Source organism: Cydia amplana, chromosome 18 (assembly GCF_948474715.1).
Source record: "Cydia amplana chromosome 18, ilCydAmpl1.1, whole genome shotgun sequence".
NCBI classification, from domain to species: domain Eukaryota; kingdom Metazoa; phylum Arthropoda; class Insecta; order Lepidoptera; family Tortricidae; genus Cydia; species Cydia amplana.
Genome location: NC_086086.1, coordinates 8,246,422 through 8,274,365, shown reverse-complemented (window position 1 = coordinate 8,274,365; position 27,944 = coordinate 8,246,422). Strand labels below are relative to the sequence as shown.

Genomic DNA, 27,944 nt, shown 5'->3' with positions numbered 1-27,944 from the left:
AAAACTGCCTGCCTGCAACAAAACTGCCTTCGACCATGGACCTATAGGTTCATGCCTTCGACTATGCTTGTTTTGAACGGGCTTAGCACTCTTGGCAGTAATAATCTAATAATGTATGTCCGCGCCATATGTACCTATTATATACCTTCATAAAACCCCATTGGGGCTGTCCATAAATTACGTCATCTATTTTTGACGATTTTTAAACCCCCCCCCCCCCCCCCTAAAATCATCCAAAAATCATGCTTCGATTACGTACTACGTCTTGCTACCATCATCCGATGTCCAGACCCCCCCCCCCCTAATTTGAAACGACGTAATTTATGAATAGCTCCTATGTACCTATACCTAAGTACCTATGTATCAACATAAAACTTGGCGGGCGACTTACGTAAAATTTATATTCGCTTGTATGCCCACAGCCTTACAAAATGTATCACTAGACACTTGGCTACAAATAAATTAGAGAAAATACACCTACACTGATATGATTGCAGCAATTTTAGTTTTCTATTTCACCGCGCCTACTCATGCCGTTCATGTGTAAGGATTGACAGTTTATATTTACTATTTAACAATTATTATTATTATTGCGAGCCTATTGTGTCCCACTGCTGGGCAAAGGCCTCCCCCCTCTTCTTCCACTCCTCCCGATTTTGAGCTGCATCTCTAGTCTAGGCTAGTCTCTCAAAAAGGAGTCTAAGTTATCCCGCCATCGCCGACGATTAACAATAAAATAAAATAAAACATTAAACATTTTGGGGTACATAGCACGCTCTCCTAAGTTTGACTTTAACTAATAGTCAATCGAAAGAGTGATGCGTTTTTATTTTTAACCAACGTCACAAAAGACGAAAACGTTTTTCGAGTATACCTTTGCATGTATCGTTGACACGATCTAGACCAAAGAACTGATAGAGACCTACTAAAATATGATAAAACATTAGTAGGTACGTATATTTATCAATCCAAGATAAATTTAAATATACGTACGCATCTATTAATGTCTGATTCTGATATTTATTATCAGGGATGTTGCGAATATCCGCATCCGCATCCGCAACCGCGGAACTTCCGCATTATTTTCAACATCCGCATCCGCATCCGTATAAAATCGATGCGGATTTAATGCGGATGCGGATGTGGAACAGGTCGGTACAGGAACGTCTAAGCATCGGCGTAAGTGCTAGACTGCTAGGTAATTTAGTCATTAACCAAAAAAACCTATTAGAAATGAGCAGTCAAGCGTGAGTGGGACTTAATGTACGGAACCCTTGGAACGCGAGTCCGACTCGCATTTAGCCGGTTTTTTGAAAAAAAATTACTAAAATGTAATATTTGACGTTTTTATGGTACTATCTTGACATCCGCATCCGCATCCGCGGATGTGAGCCTTTAAAACTCCGCATCCGCATCCGCGGATGTCAAACAATCGGCATCCGCAACATCCCTGTTTATTATTACATATTTTTATAATATTAACCAACATTTTTTTCCAACCCTGTATCGAAGTTACGGCTGACCATAACTTAAAAAATAAATATATTGATATAGTTTTATGTCTAAACTTTTTTTAAATCATAATCACATACATAGTGTTTAATCATAGAGCCGGAGAAGGTTAATTGATAACGTGCTCCGAATTAATTACCCCATTTACTTAAGATCCGGATGAAGCGTATTTTGTTATGGCATTAAGATCTACATATATGGTTATACAATAACATGTAATCCTGGAGCATAGAATAATTAATTAATTATTCACATTGTTACGAAATATCATTTGATATTTACCATTCGCTTTTCGGTGAAGGAAAACATCGTGAGGAAACCGGACTAATCCCAATAAGGCCTAGTTTCCCCTCTGGGTTGGAAGGTCAGATGGCATGGCAATCGCTTTCGTAAAAACTAGTGCCTACGTCAAATCATGGGATTAGTTGTCAAGCGGACCCCAGGCTCCCATGAGCCGTGGCAAAATGCCGGGATAACGCGAGGAAGAAGAGAGAAGAGTTATAGGTATACTTACCTACAACAGGTAGTTTATTGCTAGAACTAACCATGCGATCATAGATAAGATATATCTGATTTAAGTAGTGAAGCTATGTTATTAAGATAGAGATCCTTCCTCCGTACTTCACAGTAATGACAATGACCATGGTCAGATATATCGTAGAAAGAATATCCTGGCAATAAAACATTAACACGTGTCTTACTTCCACTATACAAACAAAGGGGTACGTGGTATACAGCTAGGGAGTTAATATCGAAAAAATAAATCGAGGTCTTAATTTTGTCACGAGTCTTAAAACCGCCTTTTTATAGCGATTTCGGGATCGATCTAAAAGTAAATGTCGCTCAGTTCCCTTCCCTAAATGAACTTCGACTTAGGACTAGGCCATCCAGGACCTATTTGCATCTACCAATTCGAAATTCTCTGAAACTAATAGCATAGACAATCAACAATCACGGCTTAATAAGATACAATAGCACCTAAAAACTAAACGGACATCTTTTTATAGACCATTATTAAAAAGATCAGCGCACGGGTCACCGATGCTGGTCGCGCTGTTGTCGTTCTAAATCAAACCTTTTCTAATTGGGATATAATTGACATTCGTTTGGCAGATTCATTGTCATATGTCAGTTTGAGTGGCGGAGAGCGTTTACGGACAAAAAGTAGCCGTTCCCAGACGGTGGCATTGTGTAAACAGTATCAAGGCAGCCGTCCTTATTCCGATAAGAATTCAACTGCATCATAACTTTAGCGGTATTTGGAAAATTATATCCAAGTATTTTTATTTTACTTAAATTCTTTAATTTCGTACATCAATGATACCCAATATTAGATACTCTGAGTAGGTACTATTTATAGGTAGGTACTAAGAGTCTAATGGCATAGTAATTTATTAACTTCATAATAATAGACCTTGTATAATGCGTAAATTTTAACGTTCGGCTAAGATGTAGATTATAGCTGTAGATCCCGAGTAAATTAAAGAAAAGCATTATAAGTTTGTCGCCAACTGTTCACAGTTCACATTCACACTACCAGCTGCGGCGGTTAGAACGTTCCCTAAAAAGTAAAACACACATACACTTGTAATAACAATGCTACCTACTTATAATACGGTATATGTATATACTACGGTTCCTTAATCGTCAGTAGTGGCCTATAATTATATCGAATACATTTTTGGAACGGTGTTCTACTGCTTTAAAGTTTTAATGCATTTTATTCATAATAGGCTCGTAATTATGCCAGGTATTGCATTCTCTCACAAATTGCGCCTAACCTTCGAATTATCGCAGTTAAAATGACAAGCTTGTTAACAATCGCTTGCAATGTGTCTTTTTCTATTGTCGTGTAATGTATGAATTACTAACTCATCAAAGAATATCATTGTACAGTTTGAGTAATGAAAATTAGGCTTTCATTAATCGGTCAAAACATTACAATTTTATTGCAAAGTTAGGGTGGAATCACATCTGTCAGCATCCAGCCGCATTTTATATATGAGAAATTGCTCGTTAGTATGAAGATGCGTACGCATGCTTTCAGCTTTCCGATGCGTACGCATCTTCATACTAATGAGCGATTTCTCATATATAAAATGCGGCTCGATGCTGACAGATGTGATTCCACCCTTACGGAGCCCATAAATAATTAAACTTTGTGGAGCATGTATGAACGTGTTGACAATCACATTTAATAGGTACGTCAGTAAAGTAAGTTGTAGGTAAATCACTCGTAAGAGTCGTAAACTAGTCGCCATTTGTCAACGGACCCTTACCTTAATTGTTTAAGCCAATTCAGAAGCGTAAAATATGATCCCAATTAAATTTCAATGTCAGCCCGTCGTCATATTTGCAAGAGATGTGTTTATGTGATTTGTGTCTAGCTAGAGGTATCTAATACCTACTAAGTAGAGTAATCTAGCACCAACCTCAAAGTTGTCTTAAAATAAATCACCAAAACATGTCTTATTTCGTTCGTAATTCAGTAGTAAAAGTACCTATTTAATATTACCTCGCATTTCAATGAAGTAATTTTCAAACAGATTTTACTGTATTTTCAGATAACGGCTACCTGTTTACATCGCATCGCACGTAGGCGTACACCGTACATACAGTGCTCATTGTTTGAATAACTATTTGTGAACCGTATTACAAAGGAATAAAGTCTATCGATGGTCAAGTTAAGAGTGTTGCTGTTAGTACACTGCACAGTCCTCATTGTAACCGGTTCACATCCTGACCCACTGAACCGATGCCATGGTTCCATGATTCATCCTTAGGAGCAGACCGTTAATTACTGATTTACGTATGTAAGACTGTAATGAAAGTTTTGTTTGAAAGATGGCGACTAAGACTATTTATTGATCACCACAACCGCTGCTTTACTAATTGTCTTACTATGAGAGCGCACTGCCTTTAGTTAGGGGTAAATTTGGGTTGTTTTGCTATAAATCGACATACATATTTTAAATGCTCTCTCAAATCTCTCGTATAACTAAAATAAGTTGTAGGCAATTGTTTACAACGTTAGTAGGATAGAACAAATACCTATTGCTATGTGTTTAAACTTTTACACAATAAATAAAACCTACTTAATTCAAAAATGATTGAAAAACGTAACCTTAGTTAGATTCCAAATAAAAAATTGACAAATATAAATTGATGAACATTTTAAATTTAATGTTTTTTACTAGCTGCCAAGTAACAAGTTCCTGTATTAATCTGTAATGTTGCAAAAAAGTTTCCGTGTTATTTGTATTCCATAAATAATTATAAACTTGCACGCTTAATTTTTCACATTTAAAATGCTAACCGTGTTTCCTAGTATACAAAAGTAGGTAATGAATACAGTCATTGTTACAACTAAAATGATTACTTGGCTTTGTAGCATAGTTAGTGCCTTAGTAAACAAGGATGTCACTAATCAGTTTACTAGTTCTTTGTGATTGTAGCCTGTAACACAACATAACAATTTCTTAACAACAGATTTATTAAAACTGACAAGACTTACCTATAAACAGCAATGAACCCTTAATTTAATTAATGAAAATTACGCGCACGAGTACCTACTGTTCTAAGTAATATAACTTAGAACAGCAGGTACTTGTGCGCGTAATTATATGTACCTAGGAACCTATTGTTTCGGATACGACATTGTGCACTTGATGCCAGTCACGTTTGTCGATTTTTTTTCGTAATTTATATGTACTTAGTTGAGATTCCTATATTTATCTCGTTAAATTTTAAATGCTAAGGGCCACCCCAAATTTGGCGTCTTTCGTGCGTCGGCGTCTGGTCAGCGCTATGGCCGCTGCTCGACGCAACGTCGACGCAACTGCGCAGCGACGTCATTTTCCATAGCGCTGACCAGACGCCGACGCCCGAAAGACGCCAAATGTGGGGTGGCCCTTAGTTAGATTTTATTAACATAATATATCAACTTATTTACGCACGGAAAATTCCAGTCATCAATTGTTTTTGCTGGCATCCAACTGACAGCTTCCACTGTTGTTTAGTTACAAAATTGCACGAGTTACCTTCCTCGCCGCAACGAAAACAACAAAAACCTCGTCAGATTCAGCAACATAATTAAGTACTTTTCGGTAATTACCGTTTCCGTTTAAATTTAAATCGACAGAAAAAGCGTAAAAAAACACTGTTTTTGTGCAAAAATTATCCATCACGAAATAATAATAAATATTTAGAAAAAAATATGTTCTTGCAATGCTTTGCCTTCACGGCGTATGGACTTGGCGGTGTTTTTGCGTCACCCCTCGACTGATTGCCCATCGTTGATTTCTTGTAGTCACTGGACTTGCAAGAAGTGGCAAGTGCGACTCGAGCTTAATTAATGATTAGGCAAATCGGAAACTGAGGTAATGAGGCAAAAAAACTGCGTTTACTCAAGCTGCAATTATCTATATCGAGCCTACTACTTAACATAATGTACCTACTACTTTATGTATTCATTTATTTTATAGCATTTTTGATAAGGAAATACGTAATGTAACCGAAGCGTTAGCGAAGGTCTCCGTTTTGACTCGGAAGTGCTTTCGTATGTCTGAATGTTCTCCTCTACAGGTCGCAATTCTCAACCGACACTCGTAAAATTTTGTAAGCTGGTTCAATTGTTAAATATATTTTTTGGTCAACTTGTCAGATCTCTTAAGTTTTAGCTTGTTAATAGAATCGTGGTGATGTTAGATACACATAGGTAGTTGAAAGTTTGTAAAAATACACTCAGTATTTATTCAGTTTCTTCATGACCTAATTGTACAAAAATTACGCTCGATTTGCGCGGCTGCCTCTGCCTTTGGCAATAACGTGACTACCAGTACCAGCGCTGACAGTTTTTACCGCAGGATGAAGATTATAATACTACATTACGATACAAATGCGAAAGGAAATTACATTTTCGCACGTGTATTGACAACGTTTTACGTTACCCCTAAAGTTACCGCACTAGGGCAGTAAATTAGCACCATAATTATATATGATCAAACGAGCTTCGCAAGCGAAGTTCGATCAATATTATATGACTCGCTTCATTGGAAGATATATTATGTACTGTAAAAAAATGTTTTTTTGATTCAACTCTTTGCTGTGTCAATCATATTTCATTTTCTACAGTTCAACTCATTTATTTTTGACTAGCTGTTGCCCGCGACTTCGTACGCGTGGATTTGTATATTGGTGGTTATATATTCTACATTAGCTTAGAACATTATGCAGCAAGAGATTGCGGTAGGACGGTTAATCATTTCTTAATTATTAATATTATACAACGCATGGGACTTGTCTTTCACAACCTACGAAGTTTCAAGCCCCTAACTGAATAAAATTGTCCTCGATGTAATCCCTCTAAACCCCCTTAGAAGATTTTCATGTCCTCTATTTAATAAAACCTACTACCTAACTACCTATTTACGAAGTTTCAAGTTCCTAGCTTTAAATAAAATTTGCACCCTAAGACGAACTTTCATCCCCTTTTTAACCCCCTTAGGGGTTGAATTTCCAAAAACGTTGCAATTACTTTTTTTGTAATCGGCTATTATGCCTTTCTAAGAAGTTTCAAAGCATTTGTAATGGATTCAAACATTCAACCCCTGTTTAACCCTGTTAGGGGATGAATTATACAAAACGCTGAAATTACTTTTCCTGTATTTTAATAATATCCCGAAATACAAAGATTCAAGTCCCGCGTTCGAAAAAATGTTTGATATCCATACAAAATTTCAACCCCTTTTTCACCACTTTAGGGGATGAATATTCAATAACGCTAAAATTAGTTTTCTTGTATTTTAATAACATATATTTTTACGAAGTTTCAAGTTCCTAGCTTAAAATAAAATTTGAACTCCATACAAACTTTTAACCCCTTTTTAACCCTGTTAGGGGATGAATTTTACAAAACGCTGAAATAACTTTCCCTGTCTTCTAATAACATCCCCAAATACAAAGATTCAAGTCCCGCACTCTCAAAAATATTTGATATCCGTACAAATTTTCAACCCCGTGTTTTACCACCTTGGGGGATGAATTTTTAAAAACGCTGAAATTTGTTTTCTTGTATCTTAATTCAATACCTTTTTGCAAAGTTTCAAGTTCCTAGCTTAAAATAAAATTTGCACCCTAAGACGAACTTTCATCCCCTTTTTAACCCCCTTAGGGGTTGAATTTCCAAAAACGTTGCAATTACTTTTTTTTGTAATCGGCTATTATGCCTTTCTAAGAAGTTTCAAAGCATTTGTAATGGATTCAAACTTTCAACCCCTGTTTAACCCTGTTAGGGGATGAATTATACAAAACGCTAAAATTACTTTTCCTGTATTTTAATAATATCCCGAAATACAAATATTCAAGTCCCGCGTTCGAAAAAATGTTTGATATCCATACAAACTTTCAACCCCTTTTTCACCACTTTAGGGGAGGAATATTCAAAAACGCTGAAATTAGTTTTCTTGTATTTTAATAACATATATTTTTACGAAGTTTCAAGTTCCTAGCTTAAAATAAAATTTGAACTCCATACAAACTTTTAACCCCTTTTTAACCCTGTTAGGGGATGAATTTTACAAAACGCTGAAATAACTTTCCCTGTCTTCTAATAACATCCCCAAATACAAAGATTCAAGTCCCGCACTCTCAAAAATATTTGATATCCGTACAAATTTTCAACCCCATGTTTTACCACCTTGGGGGATGAATTTTTAAAAACGCTGAAATTTGTTTTCTTGTATCTTAATTCAATACCTTTCTGCAAAGTTTCAAGTTCCTAGCTTAAAATAAAATTTGCACCCTAAGACGAACTTACATCCCCTTTTTAACCCCCTTAGGGGTTTAATTTCCAAAAACGTTGCAATTACTTTTTTTTGTAATCGGCTATTATGCCTTTCTAAGAAGTTTCAAAGCATTTGTAATGGATTCAAACTTTCAACCCCTATTTAACCCTGTTAGGGGATGAATTTTACAAAACGCTGAAATTACTTTTCCTGTATTTTAATAATATCCCGAAATACAAAGATTCAAGTCCCGCGTTCGAAAAAATGTTTGATATCCATACAAACTTTCAACCCCTTTTTCACCACTTTAGGGAATGAATATTCAAAAACGCTGAAATTAGTTTTCTTGTATTTTAATAACATATATTTTTACGAAGTTTCAAGTTCCTAGCTTAAAATAAAATTTGAACGCCATACAAACTTTCAACCCCTTTTTAACCCTGTTAGGAGATGAATTTTACCAAATGCTGAAATAACTTTTCCTGTCTTCTAATAATATCCCCAAATACAAAGATTCAAGTCCCGCACTCTCAAAAATATTTGATATCCGTACAAATTTTTAACCCCATGTTTTACCACCTTGGGGGATGAATTTTTAAAAACGCTGAAATTTGTTTTCTTGTATCTTAGTTTAATTCCTATTTGCAAAGTTTCAAGTTCCTAGCTTAAAATAAAATTGCACCCTAAGACGAACTTTCATCCACTTTTTAACCCCCTTAGGGGTTGAATTTCCAAAAACGTTGCAATTACTTTTTTTTGTTATCGGCTATTATGCCTTTCTAAGAAGTTTCAAAGCATTTGTAATGGATTCAAACTTTCAACCCCTGTTTAACCCTGTTAGGGGATGAATTATACAAAACGCTAAAATTACTTTTCCTGTATTTTAATAATATCCCGAAATACAAATATTCAAGTCCCGCGTTCGAAAAAATGTTTGATATCCATACAAACTTTCAACCCCTTTTTCACCACTTTAGGGGAGGAATATTCAAAAACGCTGAAATTAGTTTTCTTGTTTTTTAATTTAATACCTTTTTACGAAGTTTCAAGGTCCTAGCTTAAAATAAAATTTGCACCCCAGGACAAAGTTTCATCCTTTTTTTTACCCCCTTAGAGGTTGAATTACCTAAAACGTCGCAATTACTTTTTTTTGTCATCGGCTATTATGCCTTTCTAAGAAGTTTCAAAGCATTTGTAATGGATTCAAACTTTCAACCCCTTTTTAACCCTGTTAGGGGATGAATTTTCAAAAACGCTGAAATTACTTTTACCGTCTTATAATAATATCCCTATATACAAAGTTTCAAGTCCAACACTCACAAAAATATTTGATCTCCATACAAACTTTCAACCCCTTTTTCACCACCTTGGGGGATGAATTTTCGAAAACGCAGAAATTAATTTTCTTGTTTTTTAATATAGTACATTTTTACAAAGTTTCAAATTCCTCGCTTAAAATAAAACTTGCACCCCATACAACCTTTCATCCCCTTTTTAACCCCCTTAGGGGTTGAATTTTTCAAAATCGCTTCTTATCTCTTGTACACTTTGTAAATTCAACCTAGTGTGCAAATTTCAACTTTCTAGCTTTTGTAGTTTCGGCTCTGCGTTGATGAATCAGTCAGTCAGTCAGTCAGTCAGGACACTTGCATTTATATATATAGATGAGTTCGTAAGACTGCTCTTGTTTAATGGATACCTCTAGTGATTTTTACAGTACAGTTGTTACAACTATAACAAATAACTAAATCATACAGCTATGTATATTTTCTGCCTCTCCATATGATTTGAACACTAAGCTACCATAATCGTCGCATATGAACAATATAGGTACATAATTTCATTGCCTTCGTTTTCGTGTTATTCAACGAATTCCACAGGAAATATATAATCACCATCGCTGTCCTTTGAAAACTAGTTTTCGGTTTCACTGTAATTTACGTACAAGTTTCGGCCAAAACACCAAAAACCCTTAATTTAATATCGCTACCTCCCAAAGAAGTTCATTGGTATTATGGTCCGAAGAATTGCCGTAGGTACATGACCTTATATACCGCTTTAGGATCGAGCTATCAACAAAGAGGCCTTTTATACTCGCTCGAATGATCATGCGTTTATGAGTCACGCATTTCGTAGACTATAAGTGCGAGACCTCGATATTGACATAGTTTTCGATAATTAAGAAGATGTAACAGAATGACATTGGTTGATTGATAGACTACTGTTTTATCATGTTAAGCAGCATAAATTGTCGGGCTCGTTGATTGTTAAGTTAGGTTAGGAAGAGTACTTCGGCGTTCCGGGACCTCGCCGTATAGCAGTGAGGCGGCAACAGAGGGGTTTTAGTGGGTAAACCTGGGGTCTGATTAGCCCACAACAGGGAGTCCCACATAACCATCCCGGCCCGTCCCCGCGCCGGATAGTATGCGTAAAGCATTTCCCCTCATAAAAAAAGGTTAGGTTATGTTAAAATTGTCAATATCAATCTATGTCTTAGAGGAATTTAGCACCCAATGAAATTAATCCCGGTTCTTGGATACAGATGATGTGCTTATTTCTTTAGTAGGTGCGTCATCGTAGCTCCACATCTGGTTCAACGTAAATACATTGCATATGTGAAAATAATTATGATTTAATTTAAAGTTTAGGTATTTGTGTATATAAACGGCACATGTAATGTATGCCACATGCTGGAAATTCAGTCTGCTGCAGAGTTTATACATATTTTGTTTATAAAAATAATATCCAGATCCTACTAAATAGATAGGGTGTTTCTGCTACTGACGATTTGTGTTATGATAGGATGTTAGTCAAATGAGTCGTGTTTTCCGCAAATTCAATAGGAAAAATGTCTAGTGCGGGGCATTTCCATTGCTATCTTCAAATGTACTTTATAAAATACCTAATAATTACAATAAACAACTATTTTCAGGACAATCTGTCTTTCTGCAGGAAAGGATAGAGCATAAAATCGCTGATCTCAAGTGGTTTTGAACCTCCGCGTAGAATAGAATTAGACAATAATTCTACTCTCAACTTGGTTCCAGGGTTGTTGCAGTATCTCTAGGTACCTTGCGTTCATACATGATTCAATCAATCAAACAACCAATCAATTATTTTATTTTTATTTAACACTACAATGAATCAATCTCGGCAACAGATACCACCGACATGACCATGTGTTATCATAGTCTCTGGTCGCTATCGCAACATGCACATCTGCACTCGCATTTCATCGTACAGACGTAATTTCCATTTAACCCAGTAGGAGGATATTTCCACCGGACATTTCATACAATTTCGAACGTAACTCTTTGAGTATAGATGCGATATTCACGATTACAAGCGTTGTTGTTGTCATTGCCAACTTAAAGGTTTTTTTCCTATTGTATCAGTTATTCCACGGTGCCCTATCATACTCGCTGTGTATACCTATTGCTTGCGTTATCGTTTATCATTCAATTTCAACGTACTGTTGCAGTAACAATGTTTACAAAGGTCAGTTTTCGTATTTGGTTACGAATCTGTTTACCGACGTAATTATGAGTATGACATTGATTCGCCCTATTAAATTGTCGTTGGCTAAATATTGGCACCACGTCACTTTTAGCATGCTGAGTCTCTTCTCAAATGTCTAATTAATATTGCGAATGGTTCCAAATGGTAATTTCTATCAGTCATATTCTTTAGGCACAAGCTCTTATGTATGGATCTAAACAAGGTTGGCACACTTAAATTTTCGTGCTCTTATCTCAAAAATCGGCTGTGATGTACTAGAGTAAAACTACGAGTATGTTTGTCAAAGGTCCGTGTAGCCCTAAACTTCTTGTGATTTCCACCTACGTCATAGTAAAAGCGTGTCGGCCGGACTGTCGCAATATGTTCCCGGTCAGGCTATGCCATGTGGCCCATGAGATGAGCTAGTGCGTGCGCCAGTGTTATGTGACCGCAGGTTAAGTGAATTGCACTTGTCAGTCTCTATACTCTATAATATTGCCTGGTCTTGGGAAGAGTTTACTTTGGGTTTTATTTGACATTATTTTCCTGAACCTTTACCTAAGTAAACAATTCGAAGTCTGTGTCTCTACAATTTTCTGAGTGCGGTAGAGATGGAAAAGACTTCCTTCCCAGGCTTGGTAAGTGATTGAAGTGATTGTAAATAAACTGGCTCCTTATTCGCGCGTACACGTGTCGTCGCCGTACGCGCACCGTACGGATCAAGAATTTATTAATTACGACCTGTAATGCATTAATGTAATTGCATTTTGAATCCTATGTCAGTAAGATAAGAATCGAATTCAAATGTTGACTTGATTATACGTAATTGTTCGTAATAATTAAATGTAAACTATTTAGCAAGTCAAGTCGTATTGATTAAAGATTTGAATTGATATTAATTAGCTTCTTGTGCAACTCATAGGTACCTATACATATATAATGGTGATTTGAATAATTAATTTGATAAATTTACATAATATTAATATCGTTTCTTCTAGTAAGTAAGTAATCTAGTAGAGCTAATACGAGTATCTACTGTTATTAACAACACTGTGTTTCGTCAAAAAACCAATGTACATATGGTTTTCTTCCAAATACATTATAACTCTGACCAGAACGTTGACCAAATTAATTATTGACTTTTTTATGTGTACAAACAAATGTTACTGATACAGACCTCACTACTTGACTGCCCGTAATGCCCATGGATGCGCGAAACACTAATTTAACTGTTACAAGTGTCCAATAGTCCGTGGAACTCGAGCAAGCATGGTTGGACAGCCAAACTACAATGAAAGGTCACCGTTGCATGCATGACCGCGAATGTCAGTACCCGTACCATGAGTCAACTGACAGTATCAAAACTGACATAAACGTAAGTCTACGTAAATTACTTTCCATACATCTCGCTCCCACTTATTAGTGCCAGTACGAGCGAGATACATAGAAAGTAAGTTACGTTCTCGATAGCGTTTATGTCAGTGCTAAACTGGTGGTAGCCACACTGGTACCACCAACGTGCCATAGCAACATAATCAACAGTTGAATTTGCGACTCGGCGACCAATCCATTAGATATAGACACTGGAAGAGAACAGTAAATAAGTATTATCTATCTAATACCTTTAAACGAGCAATTCTTATTTATTTATTTATTTATATGTATTTATTTATATATATATTTAGGGGATCTCTGAAACGGCTCTAACGATTTCGATTAAATTGCTATATGGGGGTTTTCGGGGGCGATAAATCGATCTAGCTAGGTCTTATCTCTGGGAAAACGCGCATTTTTACACGACTGCCCAAAAAAAAGAGTGTATTGTTTTCAGCGTTCATGTTTGTATGTATATATGTATGTGAGTTTCTTTATTCCACGATAACTTCAGAATGCCTTAACCGATTTAGATGTATGATATATCATTAGAATCCTTACGTCATCCCGGGTGACATAGGCTATGTGACGTCATTACAAAATCAATATGGCGGACTTAATACGCCATATTACGCAACCTTAAGAAAAAAATATCATGCAAACCCATCGAGTAGGGCATCAAAATGAAGCGCTTTGAAAGACGATCAATAATATATATACAATATGAGGGTTTAAGTCCAATTTTAAGAAAGTAAGAATTTACAAAATTTATTAAGAAAAGCTAATCTCATAAAACCAAATATTATCCTATTGTTGGGATATTAAAAGGAAGTGGTTTGACCGCTGATCATAAAAAAAAAATATACATAGGTATTATATTAATCATATTTTACATGTTTTGAAACCAAGCCAATATGTTCTAAATTGCGCTAAGGGAATAGAAAAGTATAAATAAGTTCTTTGTAGAGAGTCTGAGATTGTAGAGTCCGTCTTCAGATACAACTCTGCACTGACTTTGACGGAACAAAGTGTGAAAGTGTCATTATAACCGTATATTTTTATACGTATTTTTTATATAAAGCCCCGAGATACACTTGTAAGTTTTACTTACGTAAGTAGGGACAAAGCTATTTGTTAGAATGAGATAATGATATTCATCTCTCATTCTGTAGTCTGTGTCCGTACATAGTACGTACGTAAGTAAAACTTAAGACAGATGGGCTCTTCCTGCAACTTCCCTGAGTATTTTAATTACGAAGGCCGAAGGCCGAACTCCGCATAGGGCCGACGGTCCGAAGCGTAAGGCAGGTGCGTGCTTCCTGTAACTTCCCCAGGTATCCTAATTGCGAAGGCCGAAGGCCGAGCTTTGCGTAGGGCCGTAGGCCCGGAGCGTAAGAAAGGTGCACGCTTTCTGCAGCTTTCCCAAGTATCTTAATTGCGAAGGCCGAAGGCCGAGCTTCGCGTAGGGCCGAAGGCCTGGAGCGTAAGAAAGGTGCATGCTTTCTTTAGCTTCCCCAAGTATCTTAATTGCGAAGGCCGAAGGCCGAGCTTCGCGTAGGGCGGAAGGCCCGAAGCGTAAGAAAGCACCACGCATTCTGCAGCTTCCCCAAGTCTTTTATTTGCGAAGGTCGAAGGCCGAGCTTCGCGTAGGGCCGAAGGCTCAGAGCGTAAGAAAGGTGCACGCTCTCTGCAGCTTCCTCAAGTTTCTTAATTACGAAAGCCGAAGGCCGAGCTTCGCGTAGGGCCGAAGGCCCGGAGCGTAGGAAAGCTGCACGCTTTCTGCAGCTTCCCCAATGTATCTTAATTACGAAGGTCGAAGGCCGAGCTTCGCGTAGGGCCGAAGGCCCGGAGCGTAAGAAAGGTGCACGCTTTCTGCAGCTTCCCCAAATTTCTTAATTGCGAAGGCCGAAGGCCGAGCTTCACGTAGGGCCGAAGGCCCGGGGCGTAAGAAAGCTGCATGCTTTCTGCAGCTTCCCCAAGTATCTTAATTGCGAAGGCCGAAGGCCGAGCTTCGCGTAGGGCCGAAGGCCCGGAGCGTAAGAAAGCTGCACGCTTTCTGCAGCTTCCCCAAGTATCTTAATTGCGAAGGCCGAAGGCCAAGCTTCGCGTAGGGCCGAAGGCCCGGACGGTAAGAAAGGTGCACGCTCTCTGCAACTTCCTCAAGTTTCTTAATTACGAAAGCCGAAGGCCGAGCTTCGCGTAGGGCCGAAGGCCCGGAGCGTAAGAAAGGTGCACGTATTCTGCAGCTTCCCCAAGTATCTTAAATCTTAATTGCGAAGGCCGAAGGCCGAACTTCGCGTAGGGCCGAAGGCCCGGAGCGTAAGAAAGGTGCACGCTTTCTGCAGCTTCCCCAAGTATCTTAATTGCGAAGGCCGAAAGCCAACTAATAGGAAATAATTATGTAGTTGCAGAGATATTAAGCCATATAGCACTTTACAATACGTCTGGTTTTTGTGTCAGACCTAGTTAGGTTTTTAAGCACGTTTTATGCTAACATATCAAAGATCAACGTGATGAAATCTCCTTGAAGAAACTAAATTGTCTTAAATCATAAAAAATTTGGCTGGTTTGTATGGTCACTAAAATGTATAAAATAAAATAAATTAATTAAAAATTAAAAAACACGACTGCAGTTTAAAAGCGAACTGAAAAGCTAGAAATAATTTTTAGTTATGTTAGGTACTCAACTTAATGAATGTAAAATAGAATATAAGTGTTCAGTCAGGGTAATAAACAGCAATCGGAAAAGTTTAGGCTCATTTAGGATCGTGACTGTACCTGCATATTTTATTTCGATTGCAGTCGGGGACCTTGATATATTGAAATTTTCTCATTCACAGGTCCCCGACTGCAATCGAAATAAAATATGCAGGTACAGTCACGATCCTAAATGAGCCTAAACTTTTCCGATTGCTGTTTATTACCCTGACTGAACACTTATATTCTATTTTACATTCATTAAGTTGAGTACCTAACATAACTAAAAATTATTTCTAGCTTTTCAGTTCGCTTTTAAACTGCAGTCGTGTTTTTTAATTTTTAATTAATTTATTTGTGTTTTTATATGTTTTCCGAGCAAACCTCGGTCTCCCAGATATTTGGGTGAATCAACTATTTATTGTCACTCGTTGCCATGGTTACGTTCTCCTGGGTCACTCTTTAAAACCTGATTTTTATGCATTTAAATTCACCAAACACACTTTTTGGTGATACTTATAAACCCTTTCCATGAAGGGTCATCTACCAAGCGTGTCAGAAGAAGGTGGTGTACAATGTCTTCTAACAAACTATGCTACTATTGTCTCTTGTCTGAGCGGACAGAATAAAAACAAGAAATAGTTGATCCACCCGTTTGCATTAATATTACTCTTTAATACAGACCTCAATAAAAGAAAACAGAAACAAAAGCAGAGGTAAACAACAGGCGGTCTTATCGCGCTAATATTTTACGTAATCTAACAGCAACGCCCTTAATTGACCATTGGTCGACTCTACCACTTTGCTATATGGTTTACCAATTCTCACATAACAGTGTAGACCAGCGGTCGGCAACCTGCGGCCCGCGGGCAGCATGCGGCCCGTGAACCTGTCACTTGCGGCCCATTTTGTATGTAATATTGACAAACGACAATGTCTGATAAAGTCATAAATATTAACAAAGTACGGCCCGCGTCAATTTCGTTAACTACTATATGGCCCTTGGCTGCTAAAAGGTTGCCGACCGCTGGTGTAGACGATGATATGCATGGATAGTGGATACTATCAGCTCAGTCTGCATTAATAACTTTGTCTCTGATGTGATGTCACTACACTCACTACATACGTTACATGTATAAAACAAAGTCGCTTCCCGTTGTCTGTCCCTAATGTCCCTATGTATGCTTAAGGACTTTGATGCAATTACGCAACAGGTTTTTTAATAGATAGAGTGATTCAAGAGGAAGGTTTATGTATAATTTGTTAACCCGTGCGAAGCCGGGGCGGGTCCCTAGTAGGTAGATAAAATGCAACACTAGTTACACAACAGATGCAATTGATAACTGCTATTTAGTAGTGAAATGTTGTTCTATTGTCTGTACCCTGTGGTTAAGAGCGTTATAGTGCTATAAATAACATCGAATGAACCAATATTAAATACTATACTTTATGAGAAAGTCTGCAAAAGATTTATACCTAAGTATTAAATAAGACTTTATTGGTTATCGTAATATTATTCACGCTTTCTTAAAGCAAATGAAATATTGCGCTTTGAATATAATTGTTTTTGAGAATACGCATAGTATGTAGACGTACCATATAGACGCACTTTTTCTATTTTTTCCTTTAATATAAAATTTGGAATATCGCTCGCAGACGAAACTGCTTGTTAAAAAATTGATTTAGTGGGTTAGCACATTGTTACTGGTGAATTCTCAATTTCTCAATGCAACTTGAGACTCCGATGCCGTCAAAAGATGTAATCGTCTTTCGGTAGATGTCGCTATACGCCACCCTTATGGCGTGTATGCATAAAGGAAGGGATGGAAAGATTTGCATTGTCCTGGTCCTGGTAGGCTTCCGTAGCTCAATTGGTTAAGAGCAACGCACGGATTGAGTCCGGTTCAAGTCCTGCCGGAAGCGTAACTTTTTCAATTTTTTCCTTTAATATAAAATTTGGAGTACCATATAGGATCATAATTACATATGTATTTAGTATTACAGACGGAGAGAAATAAAAGTTGTTTCTTCTAATTCTAAAACCTACGTCATTGGAGCCTAATATCTGGTTGTGTATTATATTGGGCCCAAACCGGTCCGATCAATTCTTGGACTGGTATTATAGTTACATATTACCAAAGTTGTGGACGTTTCTTTCCACAATAATCTCCATAACTTACGAAAACTGAAAAGATAAACTAGTAAACTAGTAATGGTCACACTATTACCTGTAGAATGTATGACTATTACTTACATTAGTATCTGTAGTCCAAGTAAATAACCGACTTCATCGCTGAATAGTTACATTTATGGATTAGGCATCTGGACCATTTTAGATACAAAAATGTTCTAAGACTTCTAAGCTCAGCATAGTATAGCACCCAACAAAAACGTGTTAACGAATCATGGCCATCGGGTCAGGCGCATATTACATTAAAGTGTTTCCGTAGCCTCAGGCCATTGGCTGGATCAAAAATAGAATACCAATTCGATATATTCCTCAGTTTTTTTAAGTTTATATCAGCCACTCTCCTTTCAATTTAAACTTTATTTTGTGTAAAATAAAGTTACTTTTACTTTTATAAGAGTTTTAGATAAGATTTTCAGAAAGTAAATTTGCAAACTGATTCAAAGTATTCAAACCATTAACAATGGGACAGGAGTACGCAACCTGTTTGCCATTTTCCAATTAATTATGTATGCAGATCGTGTAAGGAACGGTGTAAAAAAGGCTAGTGATTAGTTATGTAACATTACAATTGCGATGACACACTTTTTTAGACCGCGCAGTAGTTTTTAGGGTAGGGCGTAACCGATGAGTAGCAACTTATTCCAAGCCTCCCCTGTCCGTCGTTCTGTCCATCCAGCTGATATGGAGTATATATTAATCAACCGACACCGTAATACGTAAATTTAAAAAATTACCTACATTATAATATTAAATAGTAATTAATAAATAATAGTATAACATAATATAATTAATAGTAGTAGGTATTTTTTTATGTATATCACTATAGAAAAAACTTTTAATGATTTAATTTTGTAGGCCTTAAACTAGAGGGAGTATTAGAAGAAAGTAAATCCTTTTTTTTTGTTTCTCTAACGTAAAAAATTAAATTAAATATACTCTATAGTTGGTCAAGCAGATCTTGTCAGTAGAAAAACGCGGCAAATTTATAAAATGTAGGCGACAAGGGATATCGTCCCATAGAAAATGTGAATTTCGCGCCTTTTTTTACTGACATTATTTGCTTGACCAGCTATATATAACAAATGAATACTGAATAAAAATCAGTCGCTCGGGGTTAAGCTAAAAAAAATTTTGGAAAATACGGAATCCTCCTTGCGCAAGTCTGACTCGAACTTTAATATTTTTTTGACTGCATACGAGCACAACTTGTAGTCAATATCATAATGCATGTACATTGGAGGCCAAAGCCAACAAACACCGGTTTGGAAAAACCCCCGCGTCGATATTACTTTAAGCTTCGTGAAGATGTAATGCATATTCTTGTTGTACATGCTTTACTTTATTTACGGGTTTGAATGTCAGCGTCGTCAGCGATAAGCAGAAGCTTACTTTAATTAGACAGCGCCAACTATCACAAAATGTATACCTTCTGTCATATTCTCGAGTCAAATAGAGGCCCTGTAAAACCGCTGACTTTTTTTATCGAAATATGTAGGTATATCTACATTTCGTCAGGGATAAGTAGATAAAGTACTTATCTACACAACATTTTACTTTGCTTCAGATGTTAATAGTACGTGTAACATGATTTTATCACATTAATCGTGTTGTTATTATAGGTACTTATTGAATAATAAAGGTAATTTAACTTTATTCCAACAATCTTAGATAGGTACTGCACAGACAATAGCCTCATCTGTATGTGTGGAAAATAAATACTGGGAATAACAAGCAAAGCTATAATAACTAAAAGGTGGAGCGCGCTTGCTTTGGCACGTGCTTACTATCTATACATTGCTTCATACAAGCTTTTTTGTCCAGCTTTTTTCAATTATAGGAACGGGCACTTGTATTGCGACTTTGATTTTCCTCTATAAGACCTATGTACAAAGTCACAAACATCGATCTGACGGTAAAATTTGCAGGCTGACATTATGTACGAATGGGATAAATACCACTATTAACTAACTAAATGAGTCCGATTAAGGTAAGTACGTACAGTAGATAAACGTGGGTACATACTCGTAGAAATAAAACAGACTAATAATTTAATTTTTTTTTTCCTTTCTTCAAAGTCTAAATTCTAATCCATTTTAATGTTACGTAGAACTAGAAGAAAAAGCTTGCCGTAATTGGCCATGTTTCCTAGGACACAGCAATTATCATTTAATACGTTTTCATTACAACAGTTAAACAAAAAAGGGCAGAGCTACATGTGTTGTTTATGTATCATACTATGCTACCTACTAATGTACATGTCATCGTTGTTTACACACCACTGAGCGTTTATTTTTTTGCTTGTATAGTTTTTTTTATAATTGCGCATTTGGTTCTTGCGTGGGTTTACGATTTTAATAAAAAAAAATTGTATATATGTATGTATCAGTCCTGTTAAAGAAAAAGATGAACTCTATAGGGCTTTGAAAGGTAGAGGTGTTTTAATCTTTGGTAGGCTAGAGAAGTAGAGACGTAATCTCTAATAAATAATACATTTCCCACAACCTAAACATAAATTTCTTTTAATTGGAAGTTTTATTAGTTTCGGTACACCGTTTCTTGGGATTTCTCTTATCAATTAGGAAAACCTAAAATGAGAAGTATTTATAAGTAACCTTACTTTTTAGGGTTCCGTAGCCAAATGGCAAAAAACGGAACCCTTATGGATTCGTCATCTCTGTCTGTCTGTCTGTCCGTATGTTACAGCCACTTTTTTCCGAAACTATAAGAACTATATTATACTGTTGAAACTTGGTACGTAGATGTATTCTGTGAACCGCATTAAGATTTTCACACAAAAATAGGAAAAAAACAATAAATTTTGGGGGTTCCCCATACTTAGAACTGAAACTCAAAAATTATTTTTCATCAAACCCATACGTGTGGGGTATCAAACTGAATAGGTAGTTTGCGCGAGAGACACACCACTTGTGCCCCCCCCCCCCCCCAGTAACTTCTAAAATAAGAGAATGATAAAACTAAAAAAAATATATGATGTACACCATGCAAACTTCCACCGAAAATTGGTTTGAAAGAGATCTAGTAAATACGGAACCCTTCATGGGCGAGTCCGACTCGCACTTGGCCGCTTTTCTACACTGGTACCTACGGTAACTTACGAGCCTCTCGAGGTTCAATATTAATGATTTCAAAATCTTTAAAAACCTTTGTCTAAAACATCGGTACATGTCTATTGTTAATAATAAGATCCACACCATACGCCAACCATGTGTAGGCCGAGATATACAGAATAAGTCATAGTGCACTCTTAATAAAGTGTAATTTAGCGTAGATCTAACTGTTTGTGATATCGCAACACAAAGAACCGGTGGAGATGAATGATCTTGGTGAGGATGCTGCGCAATTGGCTTTATGTAACCGTGGATGTGAACATAGTGTCAGTGGATGGTAAACGAAGCGTTGACTTTGTTTTTTGACAGCCAGAAGAGGGAGTGTTATGACATGGCTGTAATATTATACTTAAAGCCTGACCAGTAATTTCTGATCATTGTCAAGAGGGCGCTGTTATTCTCATGTATTGGTTGACAGTTCAATATAAGTAGTATAAAAAAAAATGTTCCAGTGTTAATTCCGCAACATGGCGCGTGATCATATATTCCTGGTCAGGTTTTACTTTACTCTTTGGCTTTAATATCGACAATGTGTCCACTACTAAGACTTTTTTTTAATCGACAGGCATCATAGATTCTGGCCAAGCTAGCTAACTCTGCATGTCATTTGCAATGACATAGTGTGACAATGACATCATTATAATGTCAACAATCTATGAAAATATGACGTTCATTAATGACACGACCGACTTTGTTCTGTTCAAGCCGATGCATAGTTAGTTTAGACGGACTCTAGCACTGTACTTATCTACACGTCAAAATGTAAGGGAATTTATTTTTGAGCCTAGCTTACTTTGGAACTTAGGTTGATTTGTGTAAGATTATCTTTTTTTTTTGGAATGTGTAATTTACGTACCTTAATTAATTATTTTCTATTTATAGTATTTTTTTACGAATAATTAACTTATTCTAATTAATTATAGGACGGGTTGTTAACTTTCGCCTTCACGCAAATACTTTCCTACAAAAAAAGTAAGTAATGCAATGGAAAGTTATATTTGCATTAGCTAATTAGTACTATGATTAAAAATACAAGTAATTAATTAGAAAGAGCGTAAAGGGTTCCCTATGAATAATTACTCTAAGAATAATTAGGTATTATTTGTACCTAATAAATTAGGTAGGTATACTTCCTATCTTCAAAACAATTAGTTGGTTTTAGCAATAATTAGGTAAATAAACGTGCCTATAGTATTGAATTAAGTGAAATTGACCTGTAGGATGCAGCGGTACTTAGTGAGACAGGGCAGGGCACGATGATAAATACCTACATGTCTAATTATTAATGTCCATTGCAAGTACTCTTCAGTGTTAGGGCATATACCTCTGTTTATTATCACACAAAAAAGTGAAAAAGAAAATTGGATCCATCCGATATAAATAAAACTTTACGCTAGATTTACACATTTCGCAGGATTATGGTTTTTCTCTTATGTGATCAATAGATTACTCCATTTAATACTTTTTATCTTCCTGCAAGGTATTCTACGCCTTATAAATAAGTATTCCAACACATATTACAGTAAACTTCAACATACTTATACGAGGCATCTTTTACACGATCATTCATACTATACGTTCCAATACACCGCCCCAGTTGCCGGCAAAATTATAGTCACAATGCATCTTCAAGGATGCTGCATCTAGTGCAATTATGTAGCGCGGACTAGCTGCATATTTAACGTAAAGAGGCCGGAATCGAACGGCGGAACATTCTCTAGACCATAACACCGCCCATAGTCTTTGAACCACCGCAATAAGGCTTATAGTCGTGTTAGTGTGTTCCTTGGCCGATGTTATGCACTTGTAATTTTCTGACTCAAAATTCACTAGATTTTGTACTATTTTATTGGCATTCTGAATTTGTTCTTATTGTCTTGGGGTAAGATTGAAAATGGCAGCTATTTTTTTTTTATTACGTACCACTTGTAGTTTTTCAATTAGGTTTATTTGCTTCGATTACCATTAGAAACCGTTGATTGACGGGATTGCGACGATATGAGTTATTTTTATTGAATTGCGTGGTTACTAAAGTTAGCATAATATGTAGATACTTAGGTCTTGAATAAGTATAGCTTTATATTTAAGTCAACGTTTCTTATAGGTTTATATTTAAGTCAACATTAGTTTCTAACCGAAAAAAATACCTCCGACGTTTTCATCAGTGTTTAACCCCCGATTAGTAATGCAATGCAACACGTAGGATATAGGATATTCGCGTTTCCTTGCACACGGTTCGCAAATCGCTTTAAGCAACGTCTGACATTATATAGAGATAGAGAGAGATCTTTATTTGCATACCATTGTATAGATGTTACATACATGGACCCTGGAAAGGGTGTAGCAAAAATTAGGTAGTTCACAATATCACAGTTTGCTTATTATTACTTCTTACTAATTATTATCATTCTTATACATTTTCAAAATTTTCTAAATTGCACTTTCTAACTAATACTTCTTGTTAGGTACCTATAAACAAGGGTTTCTACATATTCGTATTAAGTATAACCGTTCGTTTTACTTAATATAAAATATGTTATAATATACAATTATGTTTATATATACAACACAAGTTACAAGTACAAGCTACATACAAGGTACATAGCTTTACATAATATCATCCTCCATAAATTCGGCTATTGAGTAGTAACATTTATCCATCAGCATAGTTTTAAGGCGGTTTATGAAGTTAGAGTCTGTTTTTAAATATGTGGGGATTTTATTGTAAACATTTATGGCTCTGTAGTATGGTCCGTTCTTGTATATTTCTAATTTAGGCTCCGGGAGTTCTATGTAGTGTTGACGTCGAGGGTTTTGACAAAATTGGAATAAATGTAGGTTTTTTCGGACAAATGTAGCTACTTCCAAAATGTACAGAGAGGGGAGGGTCAGTAAGTTAAGATTTTTGAAGTGTGGTCTACAGCTGTGGGGTGGATGTATATTTACTAGGATCCTGATACATTTTTTCTGCATGATGAAAACGTTTTGAATGTCGGTGCTGTGGCCCCACAAGAGAAGTCCGCATATAGTAGCACAACATCAATTTATGTATAAACATAACAGCTACGTTGAACTGCAGAACCTATAGCGACAAAGCGACGAGACGACCTAAGGATTTTAGGATTCGATCAGGCGAAGAGTTGCTTCTTTACGTAGAAAAAGCTTTTCTACTAACAGTAGGTACTAACTGAGCGTCAAACGATGCAACACTACATCAGGAGGGCTAAGATGGACGGCTGTCTATCATTTGTCACCATACTTACCTGTCACACTCTAACAAGTGCGTAAGTGCGAAATTGACGCATGATATGACAAGTGACAAAAACGCGACCATGAATTGCTGCAGTACTTAACTTTCGCTGTCACTTGTCTTGTACTAAGCAGTAGTGTAAATCTAAGTACTTACCTATTTGTATATAAACACATACGAATTATATAGGCTGCTGATCGTAGGGAATAGATATGGAGGGCGCAACCATTATTAAGATGGTATCCGTAGTTTTTCGACTAAAAGGACATTTAATCTCAAATGTATGGGTCGTGTCGCACTTTCATCGCTCTATTAGGACAACGGGCAATTACGGAGAGCTCAAAACGTGAGCCTGCATGAACGAAGCGGCGCGTACGCACGCGACGCGTGCGCGAGATTTTCTTGCAAACAGGCTTTCCCGCCTGCTGCAACCTACTTAGCTAGTCTTGTGATCGTGTACGATTTTATATGAGTCGATTTGTAGGAATAAACGTCAACTTTAGGTTCTAAATTGTCTGATATGTTATTATTACTTGACTCGGGTTTTGCGAGCCACATATGTGCTCATCAGAGAAAATTGTAAGGGTCGCCGTTGTCGGATACGACATGGAGAACTATAATTATAGTTCTCTACCACTGCAATAGAAGAATAGAGCACGTTGCATAATTGACCACTCGTCTGTCCAACATTGCCGAATAAACTTTAGGTATTACGTTATCTAGTTTGGACCGTGAAAGGGGTAACATGATTGCGATTGACAGCACTACAGCTTCTGTTTCCAATATTTGAAACTACCATTCTTATGGCCAATCTTTCAACTAGATACCTAGGTTCTACTACATTCGTTGCTGAAATGCTGTCTAATAATTTTATCCCTGTGTAAGTTTTACAACATCTAAAAGTGATAATATTGATATGCAAGTAGCCTTATCTAATAGGTAATATCTTGATGTCATGATCGTATTGATTGTAACTCATCGGAATATTACTTGTGTTCGGCCTATCTTATCGAATTATGTAGGTACATTCATTGATTATTGATGTTTCTACGAATCTTAGGATATAATATTCTGGCAGGCTCTAAACATATATCTAGTAAGTATATTACGTACCTAATACAAATTGTATTAGTAGTCTGTTATAATTATAATATATGTACCAGTAACCGATTTATATTTAATCATAATTAGTATTATATATTATTTTTCACTTTTTGCCGATAGTCCTGCCATAAGAAATAATTATGTTGATGGGTAGTCAAGCAAGCCTGAAAAACGAAAAATATTTATCTACCTCTGTTGCTCTTGCCTACACATTCCAGCGATAGAGAAGCAGATAAAGAAATTAATATTTTCGTTTTTCGTGGTAGGGCCTCTGGTTGCTTGGATGGACGATGGACTGCTAAGTATCTACATAGTAGGTTACATGAGTTGGGTGGACCAATTTGACATTAGCAGGTACAACCACGACATACACCAGCTAAGCAAACAATGTGTTAATAAAATGTATCCTTACATTTACACGACTCTATTATTAAACCTTCACTTCACCCGCTGAACTATTTGCTGCTGACCGTACGAGAAGTGTTAAGTACAGCTTGCCGGTATATCAATATTTATTTCAAGCAAAAAACATTACTATCATCAACATTTAAACCGGTTACCCTCATCAAGAGTCAACCTTCAATGTTTGGACGGGGAAATCCGCAGACCAAAGACAAGGAAAGGTTGCACAATTTGAGTTTTTAATAATGATCATGGTTTAGGAATGAGGCCATAAAGCCATACGGACCATAAAGCGAAGCAAGGTTTTAAATATACCTTTTTATTGTGTCAGGTTTTACAGCTCTGGAATGTGTTGTTCAGCCAAGTTAATAATTGTAAGTAGGTAATTGGTAAGACATTGGCATGAGCTGTGGCCTACAGTGATAATGAACAATTATTTATATAATGGTGGCAATTCATTAACCTGAAATGATAATAATGCAACTCGAAGATAACTTCAAAGTCGGTAGGTAAGTACCTAGTTATAATTAAACTGGACATCTTGACTTAATACTTGTAAATTAATTAGGTATAATTGTTTTGTTACCAGATTGGCATACATACCTAACAAACACAACGTAAACACTAATTTAACTTACATAGCACAATACGTCGGCCTTGTGTTGAATTTGATAGAGATTGTTATAATATAAATTCCCTACCTCTACTATAATACCCTATTTGGAAATGTTTTAATGTAAATGTAATCGTATTACAAAAGCTATTAAAAAACCGGCCAAGTGCGTGTCGGACTCGCGCACGGAGGGTTCCGCACCATCAACAAAAAATAGAGCAAAACAAGCAAAAGAAACAAGCAAAAAACGGTCACCCATCCAAGTACTGACCCCGCCCGACGTTGCTTAACTTCGGTCAAAAATCACGTTTGTTGTATGGGAGCCCCACTTAAATCTTTATTTTATTCTGTTTTTAGTATTTGTTGTTATAGCGGCAACAGAAATACATCATCTGTGAAAATTTCAACGTGTGGTGCGGTGGTGGTGGAGACGGACGGACGGACGGACGGACAGCGGAGTTTTAGTAATAGGGTCCCGTTTTTACCCTTTGGGTACGGAACCCTAAAAACGTTCCTTCCCTATTTTTTTTTACTCTGATCGAATATGTTACACACTCTATGTAAGTACAGTCGCCGAGAAAAAACATCGCCTTCATCGCTAATGTAGAGCTGTCAGAATTGCCCAGATATGGAGCCGGTTGCTGTTAAATGTCAATTTACGCAACTGGAATACCTTAACTTTGGGTCACGAATACACAAAAAAATTGTTTACAAACAACCTACATAATAAAAACAAAACACGATTTACCTCCTCAGGTTGATCCGACACTTAAAAACCAACACAAACACAGTTTACAATAATCCACAGTCACTTGTTTATTTTTAAAGTTTTACGCGGGAATTTTGACAGTTGTGGCAGTACGCGCGGCGCGTCCAAGGCTCGCGAGGGAACTGAGAGCGGTGTAATCTGCGAGCAGTGGACACGGCCGGCCGACGAGATAATGGTTGCATTAAACCAAGTTAGAAAATGAATAAATCGCAGGCGCGGCCAATGAATGCGATGTAGCTCTCGAATAATGCAATACGGAGTGAATTACTGGGGTGCATGATTGGAATTCGTTTTCGCTTTGGAGGATTGTGATGAAACCGATACCAGCATCTTGTAGGGACAGCGATTACGAACGATCGAATTAACGGTGAAATTAAGATGCTCAGACACGCACGATGCATGTGTACTCGTACGTACTTACCATCCGTTCTTTTCATAACTTAAGACGAGGGCCACATACATAAAACGATAACGGCTATGTCTGCCGAGCACGGACCAGATAACACATAGCAACTAACTAGCTTTTTCTTCTTTGGCATAAGTGCGTGTATTCAGGGACGTGATGAACTGATGACTGTGGGCACTCTTCACACTCACTCGGATTTAGTCCCTGGCGTCATT

At 36.9% G+C, this 27,944-nt stretch overlaps 1 protein-coding gene across 1 annotated transcript in view; it reads right to left on the bottom strand.

Annotated features, from left to right (window-relative positions):
• The window catches only part of LOC134656457 (mucin-2-like), a 90,582-nt gene extending 63,011 nt beyond the window's left edge, over positions 1-27,571 (bottom strand). The window contains exon 1 of the mRNA XM_063511990.1: positions 27,303-27,571. The gene's annotated coding sequence lies outside the window, so the exon portion shown is untranslated. The remainder of the gene's footprint in view (positions 1-27,302) is intronic.
• Between the last annotated feature and the right edge of the window lie 373 nt (positions 27,572-27,944).